Raw genomic sequence first — 17,624 nt, 5'->3', positions numbered from 1 at the left:
TCAGCAATCAGGCAACAAAAAGAAATAAAAGGCATTCAAATTAGCAAAGAAGAAGTCAGACTCTCCCTCTTTGCAGATGATGTGATACTGTACATAGAAAACCAAAAAGAGGGCAGCCCTGGTGGCTCAGCAGTTTAGCACCGCCTGCAGCCCAGGGCCTGATCCCAGCCCAGGGCCTGGAGACCCAGGATCGAGTCCCATGTCGGGCTCCCTGCATGGAGCCTGCTTCTCCCTCTGCCTGTGTCTCTGTCTCTCTCCTCTCTCTCCTCTCTGTGTATTCTCATGAAAAAATAAATTAAATCTTAAAAAAAAAAAAAAAGAAAGAAAGAAAATCCAAAAGACTCCACCCCAAGATTTTTAGAACTCATACAGCAATTCGGCAGTATGGCAGGATACAAAATCAATGCCCAGAAATCAGTGGCATTTCTACACACTCACAATGAGACTGAAGAAAGAGAAATTAAGGAGTCAATCCCATTTACAATTCTACCCAAAAGCATAAGATACCAAGGAATAAACCTAACTAAAGAGATAAAGGATCTAGACTCTAAAAACTACAGAACACTTCTGAAAGAAATTGCAGAAGACACGAAGAGATGGAAAAATATTCCATGCTCATGGATTGGAAGAATTAATATTGTGAAAATGTCAATGCTACCCAGGGCAATTTACACATTCAGTGCAATCCCTATCAAAATCCCATGGACTTTCTTCAGAGAGTTGGAACAAATCATCTTAAGATTTGTGTGGAATCAGAAAAGACCCCGAATAGCCAGGGGAATATTACCAAAGAAAACCATAGCTGGGGGCATCATAATGCCAGATTTCAGGTTGTACTACAAAGCTGTGATCATCAAGACAGTTTGGTACTGGCACAAAAATAGACACATAGATCAATGGAACAGAATAGAGAATCCAGAAATGGGCCCTCAACTCTATGGGCAGCTAACATTCAACAAAGCAGGAAAGACTATCCACCGGAAAAAGGACAGTCTCTTCAATAAATGGTGCTGGGAAAATTGGACAGTCACGTGCAGAAGAATGAAACTAGACCACTCTCTTGCACCATACACAAAGATAAACTCAAAATGGATGAAAGATCTAAATGTGAGACAAGAATCCATCAAAATCCTAGAGAAGACCACAGGCAACACCCTTTTTGAACTTGGCCACCCCAACTTCTTGCAAGATACATCTATGAAGACAAGGGAAATAAAAGCAAAACTGAATTATTGGGACTTCATCAAGATAAAAATCTTCTGCACAGCAAAAGAAACAGTCAACAAAACTAAAAGACAACCTACAGAACGGGAGACGATATTTGCAAATGACATCAGATGAAGGGCTAGTATCCAAGATCTATAAAGACCTTATTAAATGCAAGAGCAAAGAAACAAACAATCCAATCATGAAATGGGCAAAAGACATGAACAGAAATTTCACAGAGGAAGACCTAGACATGGCCAAAAAGCACATGAGAAAATGCTCCGCATCACTTGTCATCAGGGAAATACAAATCAAAACCACAGTGAGATACCACTTCACACCAGTGAGAATGGGGAAAATTAACAAGAAGGAAACAGCAAATGTTGGAGAGGATGTGGAGAAAGGGGAACCCTCTTGCCCTGTTGGTGGGAATGTGAACTGGTGCAGCCACTCTGGAAAACTGTGTAGAGGTTCCTCAAAGAGTTAAAAATAGACCTGCCCTACGACCCAGCAATTACACTGCTGGGGATTTACCCCAAAGATACAGATGCAGTGAAACGCCAGAACACCTGCACTCCAATGTTTCTAGCAGCAATGTCCACAATAGCCAAACTGTGGAAGGAGTCTCGGTGTCCATCGAAAGATGAATGGATAAAGAAGCTATGGTCTTGCCCTAAGACGCAGCAATTGCACTGCTGGGGATTTACCCCAAAGATACAGATGCAGTGAAACGCCGGGACACCTGCACCCCGATGTTTATAGCAGCAATGGCCACGATAGCCAAACTGTGGAAGGAGCCTCGGTGTCCAACGAAAGATGAATGGATAAAGAAGATGTGGTTTATGTATACAATGGAATATTACTCAGCTATTAGAAATGACAAATACCCACCATTTGCTTCAACGTGGATGGAACTGGAGGGTATTATGCTGAGTGAAGTAAGTCAGTTGGAGAAGGACAAACATTATATGTTCTCATTCATTTGGGGAATATAAATAATAGTGAAAGGGAATATAAGGGAAGGGAGAAGAAATGTGTGGGAAATATCCGAAAGGGAGACAGAACGTAAAGACTGCTAACTCTGGGAAACGAACTAGGGGTGTTGGAAGGGGAGGAGGGCGGGGGGTGGGAGTGAATGTGTGACGGGCACTGGGGGTTATTCTGTATGTTAGTAAATTGAACAGCAATAAAAAAATAAAAAAATAAAAAAAAAGAAGCTATGGTCTATGCATACAATGGAATATTACTCAGCCATTAGAAACGACAAATACCCACCATTTGCTTCGACATGGATGGAACTGGAGGGTATTATGCTGAGTGAAGTAAGTCAATTGGAGAAGGACAAACATTATATGGTCTCATTCATTTGAGGAATATAAAAAATAGTGAAAGGGAATAAAGGGAAAAGGAGAGAAAATGAGTGAAAATATCAGTGAGGGAGACAGAACATGAGAGACTCCTAACTCTGGGAAACGAACAAGGGGTAGTGGAAAGGGAGATGGGCGGGGGGTTGGGGTGACTGGGTGACGGGCACTGAGGGGGGCACTTGGCAGGATGAGCAACTGGGTGTTATGCTATATGTTGGTAAGTTGAACTCCAATAAAAAAAAATTAAAAATAAAGAAGGCAAAGTGAGAGTAATTACTGTGATGACAGAAGACATAAGTGGTAATGAGAATGATTTGACCTATAAAAATCTCTATAGTGACTTATAAATCTTGAAGTCCCTTAGATGAAGACTGGTAGCATACTCACTTTCATGATCTGTATAACAGAAAACTCTTCATCTGGTAATGGATAGTTATGTTCTGTGAATCAGTTTCAGACTTGAGTCAGTTTGCAGCCCCAGAACCCCTTGAATCAAGAGGTCCTCTTAAAGAATGTCCAACAAAGGAACCTTCACTGTGGCTATTTATCAGGGGAAAGGGACATATTAACCCTTGAAGATTCAGTGGAGCTAATACTGATCTCTGGGGCCCTGAACACCACTGCCATCTACCTGCCACAGTAGGAGCCTATGTGAATCAGCTAATAAACTACTTTTGTACCAAATACAGTGGGTTCAGAGGATCTTTAAATCCTCTCTGGTCATTTCCACGAACCCTGAGTTTCTGATTGGATCTTCATTTCTTCTGGAAATTAACATAAACCATCCCCCCAATGGCTTCATGACCATTGAGTAAAGACTTCTGTTACGAACTGAATGTTTGTGTACCCCCAAAATTCATATGTTGAAGCCCAAACCTCCAATATGAGGTAGTTGGAGGTGGGGCCCATAAGGATGGTGTCCTCATCACAAAATTTAGTGCCATTAGAAGAAGATGAAAAGACACAAAGCACTTGATCTCTTTCCTCCCGTGAACATGAACAACAAAGAGGTCATATGAGTACACAGCAAGATGGCCACCATCTATCTGCAAGCCAGGAAGAGGGTCTTCCCTATGAACAAAATCTGTCAACATCTTGATCCTAGACATCCCAGCCCTCAGAACTATAAGAAAAAATTGTCCGTTGTTTAAGCCATCTAGTCTATGGTATTATATTACAGCAGCCTGAGCTAAGACAACTTCCAAAATAATAGCTTTAAAAATACCACATATACGAGAGATTCTGCAAACAAGATGGTAATACCATTTTATCTCCGTTTAACTTAGCTGTTTAACTTCTGTGGAGCACAGCTGTTTCTTGGTGAATAACAGGTGTCTTATCATAAACTTAATCAGATGTTAATTCCAATGGCTGCTGCTGTTCCCATTTGAGACAATTTACTGGAGCAAGTCAACCCAGCATTTGGCATGAAATCTGCAACTATTTATCTGAAAAATGCTTTCTTTCTATTCCATTATGAAACCCCCAAAGCAGTTTGTTTTCACCTAGTGGAGTCACGGATTGCCTACATTCTTTTCCCACAGGGCTCTATCTAACCTCTGGTTCTGTGCCATTATTTATTCTGCAGGGACTTTGTCTCACCATTCCATAGGACATCATGCTGGCCCACTACTTGAATGACAGGATGATGACAGAAACTTGTAGACAGAGGGGAGCAGGTATACTAGATGCCATTTTGAGACACATGCATGTAGATGGTCAGAGATAAATTTCATGAATACTCAGATATCTGCCTTCTCAGGGAAGTTCTGGAGGGACTAATGTTTTGAGACAATTAGTGGTAACACATACTCCGTTTTGGTTTGTTGCTCCTACTCCCTCATTGAGTAATCAGCAAAGTTGCCAGCTTTGAATAAAGGGGCACATAGCAAGAGAGGCTCTCAGCCAACTAGTTGCAGGGCAAATAATCCTGCCAACTGGCCCTTATGAACCAACAAACTAAGAGGTGTTTAAAATATCTGTCACACATCAGGGTGTAATGTGACAACGGTGGCAAGTCTAAAAAGGATGATCACAATGTAAGCAATCTGGAATTTAGAAAATAACCACAAACTATTTAGCAGATCACTATTTTCCTTCTAATAAATAGTTTCTGACTTGGTCCTTGGCCCTGAGAAGGTGGACAATGGGACACAAAGTAATGAGATCTGAGATACATGTGATAAACTGAGGCTACTGACCCACCAAGCCATAAACTTGAGTGTGCCCAGCAGGACCTCAGTGAGGTTTTATATTTATTATCAGGCTCCAGTAGGTCCTGAAAGCACAAATAAGTTGCATGAGCGTGTATTTTTATATACATATTCCTAATATAAACACATTCCTAATATAAATCCCTAATTTTATATACCTATTCCTAATATGTCTAATATATATATTCCTGTTGTACTGCCACATTTATGAACTGGTGGGAAGTCACCTTTTAGAAGTTGATTAAAGTGGGAAAACAATATCAACTGGACTTACAGATGGTCTTGTTCAGCATCCTGGCATCAGCTATAAATGGATTACTGCATAAATACAGCCTTAGTTAGGAGTGGCCTTAAAGAAAGATGGGAAGAAAATGTATAGAGGAGAAATGACTGAAGACACAGATATTCACAGAAGGTAGAGGCAATTGGTTGTCTAAATAGTCATGGACTTGGATTTATGACAAGATATCTGGAAAGAAGTATATGTGTGATCTTTTCAGAATAAACCAAGTATTAATACATTTGTATTTAATACCTATCCAGGGATGCCTAGGTGGCTCAAGCAGTTGAGCATCTGCCTTTGGCTCAAGTCATGATCCTGGAGTTCTAGGATCAAGTCCTGCATCAGGCTCTTGTATGGAGCCTGCTTCTCCCTCTGCCTATGTCTCTGCCTCTCTCTGTGTCTCTCATGAATAAATAAATAAAACCTCTAAAAATAATAATAATACCTATCCAAAGTGGCCTCCTTAGCACCATTTAACAGTAATCATGTAGACAACATGACTTATTCTATGTCAACTGACATCTTTATCCAGACTCTTCTCAATGGTCTCATCTATCAAGTAACAATAGTGGCAGGAATAAAGTTGGTATAATGGCACCAAGCTTTATCTGGTCTAATAGCATTGCTGATTGTTAAAACTTCCAGCCACAAAAACCAACTGCTTGCACCACACCTCTGGGAGATCAGCCCAATAAAACAATAAGTACCACTTACAGGAGTCACTGACCTTATGGTGTTCCCCATCACTCAAAAGCAGTTGACTCGACTGAACATGGAACTGCCAGTTGAAGAGTCATAACATTAGGTGGGAGTTTGGGTTGTTCTTCTATAGTTTGCTCTAAATAAGTAAATAATATATTGTGTTGTTTCTCCCATAGCCAAAATATACAGGCCCAGGATCATATTCATCTTCTTACACTGACGTCATAAAGTACCACAGACCAGGTGGCTTAAATGACCAAAATTTATTTTCTCACATCCTGGAGGCTGGAAGTCTGAGATCAAGGTTCAGGTTCCTATTAAGACCCATGAGGCGGGGGGATCCCTGGGTAGCTCAGCGGTTTGGTGCCTGCCTTTGGCCCAGGGTGTGATCCTGGAGTCCCAGGATTGAGTCCCACATCGGGCTCCTTGCATGGAGCCTGCTTTTCCCTCTGCCTGTGTCTCTGACCCTCTCTCTCTCCCTCTCTCTCTCTCTCTGTCTCTCATGAATAAATGAATAAAATATAAAGTCTTAAAAAAAAAAAAAAGACCCATGAGGAAAAGATCTGTTCCAGATTTCTCTCATTGACTTGTAGATGCCCTTCTTTTCCCTGTGTCCTCATTTCATTTTTCTACATGTATCTGTGTCCAAATTTCCTCTTTTATATAAGGATACCAGTCAATTTGGACCCAACTTAATGACCTCATTTTAACTTGATTTCCTCTGTAAAGATCCCATTTCTAAATATGGTCACAATCTCAGATATGGGGGATTGTGACTCAACATACAAACTTTTGAGGAGGTCACAGTTCAGCCCATAACAGGGACCAGGGAGTAAGATTTGGAATGGCACTTCTCATTGTTACCCCTAATAACTCCTGACACAATTTTTGTTTTCCATTCTGGTTGTCTTTGGGCTCAGCTTATTTAGAGATCTTAGTACCTAAGGGTGAAAGAACAACTTTAGCTGACAAAATAATTGACCTAGAAAGTAAGAATCCTACCTGATTATTCTGAGCTCCTCAGTCCACTGAATGTGTGAGTGAAAGGGCTGGGGGAAAATTTTGTCGGTTGAGGTGACAGATTCTAATAGTCAAAAGGAAAAGCGATTGCTACTCCACAATGTGAGCAGAGAAGCTTCTCAGAATCATGTCTGAAATGATTCCTCTGGATCCTCTCCTAGTACTGCCATATTCAGTAGTAATAGTGAGCAACTATAGCAACCTCATAAAGACAGGACCACTAAGGCTCAGACCCATGGGAAATAGAAGTACAGGTTACATGCTCACCGAAGGTTAAAGGAATGTAGATTGGGGAGTGAGAAAAGAAAACGGTTAACATGTGTTGTAGACATGATGATCATGGCATACATATACTCATAGTTTCTTCTTTGCTCAAATATACTAACTATTCTTTTCTTTTTAAGAAAAATCCCTTTCCCCTATTATTCTACATATGGTGCATTCATGGTGATTAACATAAATTTGGTTATGGGATACCAAGACAGGGTTACAGCTAGCTAGGATAGGGATCAGCAAACTTTTACTGATAAAGGGTCCAGTTTTAGTGAGTATTTTCAGTGAATATTTAAGACTTCATTAGTCATACTCTAATCTCTAGCAATCGCTCAATTCTGCCTTTGGGGCAAAAAAGCAGCCACAGACAATCCATAAACAAATGAGTATGGCTATGTTCCAATAAAACTTTATTTACAACAGGGGCACTTAGCTGGCTCAGTCCGTGGGGTACATGACTCTTGATCTTAGGGTTCTAAGTTTTGAGCCTCACATTAGGTATAGGGATTACTCAGAAATAAAATTTTCTAAAACAACAACAACAACAAAAAGTATTTACAACAAAATGAGCGATGGACTGGATTTAACCTGGAAACTGGTTTGCCAAATCCTCAATTAAAGGATAAGTGTGCATCAAGATATTTGCAGTAACTGGTGAGACTGATTCTCCTCTTTGGGAAGAGGGAAAGGAGTCATTGCATTTTGTTTTACAGAAAAATGTTTTTGTTGTCATTGTTGTTTTGAAATTTAATTATTAGTCTTCGTGGACCAGGCTAGACTGGGAAGGTATTACAAATTTGCTTACTCGATTCCTAATCCCAACCCCTTTTCACCATGTTTTCCTATACAATAGAGAATGAGAAGCTTAACACTTCACTTTTGAGAATCCATTTTAGCTGGGGCTATGCATGTGACCAAAAAAGAAGCATTCATTCAAGACCTGAGAGTAGAAATGAATAAAGAAAATACAGAAGCACTCAGGAAGATTAGATGTTCAGAGTGTTTGGTTCTCTTAGGGCTAAAATGGTGGAGATTTTACAGTGCGAGCCCTAAAACCACTGGAGCAGAGCAGAAAGCAGCATCAGAGGGAAAATGCACTAAAAGAGTTTTTGGCAGGATAGGAGATTTCTTTAGGCTGCACCGCTTCCAACTGAGCATCCAAGGCTGGTTTACTGCCCTCCAAAAAAGTTGAATACTAAAAATAACTAATTGTTATTATATGAATCTCTCCTCTTCTGAATAAGGATTCCGTTTTAATAATGTTTTATTACCCAGAAACTAATATAATGCCTAATACATAGTTGGCACACATGAAATTGTAGTGAATTGAAATGAGAGCCTCGTCAATACTCAGAATAGAAAGGATCATTGCCTGAGGTCTGGAGAATTTGGTAGTGGTCATATCACTTTTCTCTTTTCCTTTTTTTTTTTTTTTTTTTTTTCTTTTTTCCTATATCAGCCAACCTCTGGGGCTTTGGCTAGGGAAACTAATAACACAAGAACTCTAAAACAAAGGCTCAAAAATGGAAGACACAGATTTCATTGGGTTAAAGCTTTACCTTTTACAAGCAAAACCAGGTCTCCGGCCGATAGCGCAAGATGTCTGCAAGACAGCTAGTGTGTGGGGGGAGGAGGTGCACACATGTGTGTAAAATCATTAATTTACATTGATAGCTAATAATAATTAATTTACACTGAACATCTCAGTGCCAAAGGCTAGATTTTGGAAGGGAGGGTGTTAATGGTATATCTACCATGTATTAAGTAGCACGCTTCAAATCCATTTTCTTACTTAATCCATACAACACTACAAAGTGAGTATTATTTCATCTTGACTAACATAGGTATCATGAGAAAATGAGGAGTGGGCTTGGTTAAGTAACTGGTAACAGACATTTATTGAAACGCCATTCTTAAAGTGGCTCCTTCTCCCCATAGCCACAGGCATAGTACAGGCTCTTCCTTTTGCCTAGAATGTTCTGCATGCACAATTTCAACTCATGCAATTAATGATTATTTATTCATCCTTAATTTCTCAACCTAAACATTGCTTACTCAGAAAAGCCATCCCTGACTCCCTGGCCAGCTCAGGTAGTCTCACTGTTCCCTGTGCTGTTTTTTCTCAGCCTGTATCACAGTTTTCAACGACTCACTGTGTGGCCATTAGATTTGTCTGTCTGGTTGGCTAATGTTTATGCTACATAGATCTGTTGCTTCCTATTCCCAGCACCCAGCACAGAACCTGGCACATAGAGGCACTCAGGAAGTAGTTCTGAATGAACAAACAAATAAATGAATGAATAAATGAACACCATGTCCCGAGGTGATTGCTAAACACTTTACCTTAATTATTTCATTCAATCCTCAAAACAAACGTATGGGCTATGTCCTATTTTTGTCCCTGTTTTGCAAATAAAACAGCTAAAGAGCAGAAATATAATAGCTTGCCTAGGCTCATATACATAGTGAGTGTTGGAGTTGAGATCTAAGTCTGGTATCTCTCCACTATACTACATCGCTGTATATATTTCGATGGCATCTTCAAATAGACTTTTATTGCCAATCACATAAAAGTAAAAAATAAGTCACTATAAGACAAGCAAACAACCACAAACAGTTTTATCACATGTAAAGGCTGTTAAATGGAAGAAAATGCAGTATCAGAGTCAGGCTTAAGACTTTTTCACACTTTTGTGGTAAGAAAGCAAAACGGAGGATTTCAGAAAACAAACTCGCAGGAGGGGTTTAGAAATAGCTCAACAGATCTTACCATACACACTGAACTTCTATAACACCATGATTTAAAACACTAGCCATTTTAGGCTTTTGCAAAAAAGAAAAAAAGTAACCAAATAAGAAGTTATAAATAGATGAGTAAATTATCTTCCATATTATTTCACTTTTCTGGAAAATTTTTTTTCACAAATTCCATCATCTGGGCTATTTCACTTGCAAATTAACTCTTATTTATGAATATATGTATTTAAACATAATGTTAAATGAATGTATAAATGTGGATCTTTGTTTGTTTGACTTTTGCAATCTCTCAATCTTCCCTCTATTCCCATGAGCTCTTACTCCCACCCCACGAGAATTCACTTTTACAATCTAGTCTTTACCCTTTCCTGTATTATTTATGCTCACATAATTCTATTTAATCCTATATATATACTTATCCATACACATCTAATATTACAGAGACAAGCTTTTTGGTCAGTGTTTTACAAGAGGGAGTTCACATCAACTATGCTTTTCTGCATCCGGCTTTTCTCCCTCAAACCCTCATGAAAATTCTTCCAAGTTGACTGGGATTGCTCTAGCTAATTCTTCTTAAATGGCTGCATAATATTCCATGGTCTATATGTAATTTATAGTAGTCCCTCTCCCTTATCTATACAAGACATGTTCCAAGACTCCTAGGAGATGCCTGAAACCGTGCAAAGTACTCAACCCCATATATACCATTTTGTCCTATACACACATACTTGCGATAAAATTTAATTTATAAAGTAAGCATGGTAAGAGATTGACAATAACAACTAGGACGATTATAACAATATGCTGTAATGAAAGTTATGTGAATGTGGTCTCCCTCAAAATATCTTACTATCCTGTACTCACCCTTCCTGTGATGATGTGAGACGATAAAAATGCGTACGTGATAAGATCAGATGAGGTGAATGATGTATTTTGTCAGGAGGATGGTCCACTTCTGGGCACAGTTACCCTTCGGTAACTGAAAGGGAAGAAAGCAAAACCTCGGGTAAGCAGGGACCACTGTATTCAGTCCTGCTCCTATTGATAGGAAATGTTCTTTTCCTCTGGGCCACTAGAGAGCACCATTGGAGCAGTGTCAAGTTCAGTAAAGTTGAGGGCAGACAGTTGGAGACCTATTTGTTATCAGATCTGCATCTTCATCTTCACTGGCTTGATCCAGATTTTGTTCATTCTCAGCTCTGGGAACCAAGAATTCTCTCGCTTCCTCCAATCGGCATCTTACCATTCTATCCCCAGGCGGATGATAATAGACTCACTGGGGTTCTTTTTCAGATTCCCCACAGTTGTTCAAAGACCCAAATAGCAAGGACTGCAGAAATATTATAATGGGCATAGCCAATAAGAACAACTACTCTCACTGCTGTCACTGTAATTACTACGATTTATGAAAAACAAAAAATTGCCAGTAATCAGGCTAAGATAAGAGCTTGACACATGTCACCTCACTTTACAGTTACAACAATCCTGTGAAGTAAGCACAACCATTATCCCACTATAAAGATAAAGTGTGTGGTATAGAGATAACACACACCCAGAGCCAGACCCTTAAGAAATCCCACAGATTCTCTTCATGTTTCTGTATTAAGTCTGTCACTGTGTGGCCTCTCCTGGATCTCCATGTTCAACTGCCAACACCACCTGTCTCAACCCAAACCCAATCCAAATTCCCTACAGTTTTCCAAAGACTGCAGAGTTCCTATGATGTTGCATTTATTATTGCTGCTGTCCTGTATGCCTCCCTCAGCTTCCCAGATCTTCAAAGAGTCAGACTACAATTTTCCTGGTCTCTGGAGCTTACCCAGGTAGACATAAATACCCCTTGTACCTCAAAATAATGGGGAAAGTTGCTTGCTTATCTCATTCTCCTACTAGAAAGTTCTAAAGCCAAGTCTTAACTGTTCTCAGTATCTCTGTAGTGGTACAGTGGTTGGCACATAGCAGATGTTCCATACATGGTAACAAAGGAATAAATGACTGAATCCATGAACTAGAAAGGCCCTTTCTTTAAAAACTTAGAGTCAAACCCAATCCTTAGCAGCATAAAATAAATACATAAAAGCCAAAAAACTTGGGTCACTTCCTTTCAGAGAGGATTTCTGTGACAAATCCATTTCCCAAGCCAATCAGCCACAAATAAAGAGCCCCTGGCTTTTTTGTCCTCTAGCTAGCCTGTAGGTCTGGACAGTTAAAATTGAAGGAAGAGCGTGTGCCAGGCTATTCACACATGCCTAGGGTCTGCTGTTAGTTGCTGCTGAGAGATAAGATGAAAATTTGTATTAGAGTGGAAGTACTTCAGGCTGCAGAATTACACAGCAGCTGTGAGGGGAAGGGGTAGGGAAGAAAATTTGCCTTTCATCAGAAAAAAATGTGGTGAAAACGGATATTCTTTTTCTCTTTAAAAACACATGCAGAAACTGTTTGGCCTGGTTGGTCTTATTATTTCCTCTTGCAAAAAGCTTGCCAGTCCTCCTGGGTGAAGAAATGAAGACCCAGCGATGTGAAAGCCTTTGGGGCCACAATTAGAAATGTTCTTTCTCGTGTGGTGTTTTCTTTCCTGTAAACTCCAGATACCACTAATGAGAGTGCCCAATTATTACATCTGTTGACCAGGGGCAGTACTCTTTGCTGCCCGGTAAATACAACATTGTCTGGCAGCTCATTCTAATGAGAAACTGGATTATTTGCTCCTGAATACAGTCAAGAAGTCAAAGTCTAAATTGAATTTGCAACCACAAATGCATATATTCGGAGGTACAGTTAAGAGATCTTTGGAGAGGGGCACCTGGGTGGCTCAGCAGTTGAGCATCTGCCTTTGGCTCAGGTCGTGATTCCGGGGTCCTGGGATTGAGTTCCACTTGGGCTCCCCACAGGGACCCTGCTTCTCCCTCTGCCTATGTCTCTGCCTTTCTCTCTGGGTCTCTCATGAATAAATAAATAAATCTTTAAAAAAAAAAAAACAGATTTTTGGAGGGGGCTTGGGTGGCTCAGTCTGGTAAGCATCAGACTAGTGATGTCGGCTCAAGGTCATGATCTCATGGGTAGTGAGATGGAGCCCCACATCTGCCTCCCAGCTCAGTGGGAATCTGCTTGAGATTCTCTCCTGCCCCCCCCACTTTCTCCCCCCACCCCCACCCCCACCCCCAGATAAATAAATATTTTTATAAAAGAGAGAGAGAGGGGCCTTTGGAGAGTTTTTCTCCTTCTCTGGCAGAAGCTGACTTTCTACTTGTTTGCATGTTGCAAATCTGATCAAATAGAAATGTGAATTTTTTCCTCTTCATGCCCCCAAATTTGAAATGCATGTTTAATATCACAGAATCAAAAATTTGGATGGAAGCTCTAAACACCAGCAAGCTCTGCCACACGGACAAAATTCTACTTAACTCATTCCTGGAAGCAAACCACCCACCCTTTTCTCAGAAATATCTCAAAGGAACATCACACATCGGTGCATCCTGCTATCTCTTGGCACAATTTGCTTCCTTGAAGCTCACATACCATTGTCTTCATTTCCTCTGCTGCTCAAGTAGGAGCTTAGTTTTTCCCACTGTCTCCAGCATCAATGTGGGCTTTTAGACTGTAGGAAGATCTGTCTGTAGACAGGTCCCTAAACACTTTGTGCTGTTTTGTGTCTTTGCACCTACTCTGCCATCTGCCTGGAAATCTTCTCTTTACCTATGATCCACCCTCTCCCACATTATGAACCCCTACTGAATCTCCAACACCCAGGTCCTTTGTGAAGAGCTTCCCCCACATCATGTTTTCTCACTCTCCAATCTAAGATACAAATTACCAGGTCCTGCATGCTACCAAGAGGTCTCCTAAAATGGTGCTATTCAAAATGTAGTCTTTAGACCAGAAGCAGTAGCATCACTCGGGAGATTATTGACACTGGGCATTCACAGGTTCCACTTCTGACCTAATGAGTCCTTATATCTGAGGGTAGGGCCTGGGAATCTGGGTTTTAACAAGCTTGCTTGAATTTAAAAAACACTGTTCTACAATAATTTAATTTCAAATAACCTTTGGTAGATATAAATTTAATACTCTTGACAGACCAGAAGGTTCATGACATGGAGCCAATCATTTTACAGAACAAAATTAGAACAAAATTGAAGGTCATTTAATGAAAAAAAAATTATAATAGCTCAGACTGTACATATCACTAAAATTCTCACTCTTCATTCTTAATTACAGACATATTTTGAGGAAGGAATTATATGGCAAATTTGGAAGGCCACTGATACCTCCCATAAGAATGCCAATGGTCAACGTTTTTATCTTTTTAATATTATATTGGAATTATTCCTTTGTATGTTTCTCTCATATTACCATAAACTAGATATTTCTCTTATTCATTTCAAAATGAATAAGCACAGGCCCTGACACACAGTTAGCATTTATGATGTTAATTAAAACAATGAACAAGGGACGCCTGGGATGCTCAGTGGTTGGGCACGTGCCCTGGGCTCAGGTCATGATCCCGGGATCCGGGATCAAGTCCCACATCAGGCTCCCTGCGGGGAGCCCGCTTCTCCCTCTGCCTATGTCTCTGCCTCTCTCTCTCTCAGTCTGTGTCTCTCATGAATGAATAAATAAATAAATCTTTAAAAAAATGAAAGAATATTCACACAGAGCATTTTCTGAATCCTCACTGCCGCTTTTAGATAATATAGTCATCAAACTTAGTTTTGATTTGGCCTCTGAAAATAGTTTTGGCTTACACTACTGTTTTTTGAACTGACATCCCTAAACTAACCAACTGCATCAGCATCGTCTGGGATGTATATCCTGTGCAGATTCCTAGACCCACCCTACAATATTGTTTCTGAATCTCCAGTTTGTGAATCCAAAAATCCCAGGAGATTCTTATGTAGACAAAGTTAGAGAAATATTGATATGTGTGGTTACCCCAATCTGCAGCACTCTGAAATTGGTCACTAACCATAGAATAAGGAAAAACTTCCCTAGCCAGAAGACTCATTATCTAAATTCAGTATAGGAGGAGGCCTAAAAAGATAGGAAAGAAAGCAAGAATCCCATAGAGAAATTTCATTATGCAAAGATGCAAACAGTCCCATGTGTTCCATTGTATGTTTGAATTGAAATCCATACCTTTGTCAATAGTTGCTTTGGGAAGTGGGAAAAGAGTTTTTAAGAAGTTTCTTTTGCCACACTTACATAAGAAACCAGTGGAATACTCTCCCAGGAATTTAAATCAAGGGAAGGAAAACAAGTAGAAGAATTAGGGGAATTGTTTTTCAAAAATAAAAGAGAAAAGCCAAACATGGAGTTATATGTTCTTCTCAGACCCCTTCTCTCAAAAGAGTCTGAATGCAAAGGCCCCATAGACATCAGTTTACCAAGGTATGATCTCAAGAGGTTGAAAATTTGACATCTGTTACCTGAGACTTCTTTAACTGGAGATGTGTTCTCCTGTCCTACAATTTAAGAGAATATCTAAAACATAAATACACTAAAGGAGGAAAAACACCCACCTTGGCTTAAACTCAAAATACAATATGGGAAGAGAGTGGTAAGGGTATGTAGTTTTTATAATATCCCTAATCACCCCATAAAAACAGACAGAGCCAAACCAACAAGCCACGTACAGTATCTATAACATTAAGTAATAAGTTTTTCACATGAATTCCAGAGTTGGAGTAAATGAGGACAAAACATGAAGACTCATATATTATTAGCATCTATATAGGTAGAAGCCAAAGGAAGTAAGGGGACATCTAGTAGATCTGAGAATAAGATGACTCAAGGATTGCCTATAACCAATCTTTTTTACTTTAATTTATTTGAGAAAGAGAGAGAACACAGGGGAGAAAGGCATAGAGAAAGGGAGAGAATCTCAAACAGACTCCCTGCTGAGTGCAGAGCCCAATGCAGGCATTGATCTCTTGACCCTGAGATCAGATCTGAGCCAAAACCAAGAGTTGGCCACTCAACTGACCACACCATCCAGGCTCTCTGCCAATATATATTGACTGGAAAGTGTAGGTGGCCAATTTGAGGACCACAGCTAAACCAGAAGGGTTATTTGCATGTGAGTGCAATGAGATGGCAGGAAGATTTTAAGAAGCTGGATTAATCTGTGACTTAACCATGGAAGTGAACTTGCCAAAGTGTTATTCCAGGACAAAGCTCTGTACTAGAGAGAAACTACTGGGGATATAACCTTTTTTTTAAAGATTTTATTTATTTATTCATGAGAGACAAAGAGTTAGAGGCAGAAACATAGGCAGAGGGAAAAGCAGGCTCCCCACAGGGAGTCCAATGTGAGACGAGACTCGATCACAGAACTCCAGGATCATGCCCTGAGCTGAAGGCAAACACTCAACCACTGAGCCACCCAGGCATCCCAGGGTTCTAACCTTTGACAAAGAGATGGAGGAAGAAAAGAGAGGATCCAAAGAAAGTGGAGATGAGGAACTAACCAGGAGACCTTTTGTTTTGAACAAAAACAACAAAACAATAGAAAGACAGAACTCTATAGCAATCAAGCTAGAAAACTATCCTGATCCATTCCTTCCCCCAAAAGTTTAGGAAAACTAATCTCATGTGAAAATGAGCAACAGCAAAGAAATATAGTTGAATTCTACACAACTGTTTTATAAGAAAATATAAGATTAGGCAGAAGAAAATATCTCTATAGATAATGAAAGCTCTCCAGAAAAATGGCCACAGACAGATGAAAACTATAACTTAATATTTTTCAAATGAATTAATGGAAATTTTTTCATGATAGTGTATGAAAAAAATTCAACATCAATCAGAATTAAAGAAAACTCAGAAATGAGGTGATAGAACTAAGGACAAAATAGAAAAAAAATTTTAAGTCATTTCAAAATGTAACATGAATCACATCACAAGATATCCAAATGGCCAATAATAACGTGAAAAAATGCTCAGTGTCACTAGTCATCAGAAAGTCAAATTTAAGCCATAGCAAAATATCACTTTGCCTCCATTAAAAGGGCTAAAATTAAAAAGACTGATAATACCAAGTACTAGCAAAGATGTGACAACAAACTCTTATACTCTTAGTGATGGGAATGTAAAATGGTACAGCTCCTTTAGAAAACTGCTTAGCATTTTCTGATACATATAAAAATGCATCTGCCCTATGATCCAACAATTTGGCTCCAAGCTATATTTTCCAAGAGAAATGAATGCATATGTTCTCACAAAGATTTATACAAGAATGTTCATCACAGTTATAATTTATAGGGCAGCCTGGGTAGCTCAGCAGTTTAGTGCCGCCTTCAGCCCAGGGCATGATCCTGGAGACCCAGGATCGAGTCCCATGTCAGGCTCCCTGCATGGAGCCTGCTTCTCCCTCTGCCTGTGTCTCTACCTTTCTCTGTGTGTGTGTGTCTCTCATGAATAAATAAATAAAACTTTTAAAAAAAACAGTTATAATTTATAATAGCTGAAATCTGGAAACACCACAAATGTCCATCCACAGAAAAAAAATAATAAATTGTGGTGTATATACATGAACTGCTATAAGATTTTAAGAGGCTGGATATTATATTGGATATTTTTTATTAATCTCAAAAAACATTACTTTGAGTAGAAGAAGTCAGGCACAAGAGTATATGTAATTACGTTTCTTCTGATTTGAATTCTGCTGATTTGAATTCTGCTGTTTTGAAATTCAAGAACAGGCAAAACCAATCTCTGGCAACAGAAGTCAGAATAATTGTTATCTCTTTTAGGAAGTAAGGGTTTTTACTGGAAAGAAGCATGAGGAAACTTTCTGGAGTTTTC

The 17,624-nt window shown here is 39.5% G+C and overlaps 1 long non-coding RNA gene across 1 annotated transcript in view; it reads right to left on the bottom strand.

The window, feature by feature from the left end:
• Positions 1–10,911, bottom strand: part of LOC144289124 (uncharacterized) — a 38,474-nt gene extending 27,563 nt beyond the window's left edge. Inside the window, exon 1 of the long non-coding RNA XR_013357176.1 lies at positions 10,686–10,911. This is a non-coding gene — a long non-coding RNA (uncharacterized LOC144289124). The remainder of the gene's footprint in view (positions 1–10,685) is intronic.
• Positions 10,912–17,624: the final 6,713 nt, after the last annotated feature.

Source organism: Canis aureus, chromosome 1 (assembly GCF_053574225.1).
Source record: "Canis aureus isolate CA01 chromosome 1, VMU_Caureus_v.1.0, whole genome shotgun sequence".
Classification (NCBI taxonomy): domain Eukaryota; kingdom Metazoa; phylum Chordata; class Mammalia; order Carnivora; family Canidae; genus Canis; species Canis aureus.
The sequence above is the reverse complement of the archived record's forward strand: the minus strand, read 5'-3'. Positions and strand labels throughout refer to the sequence as shown.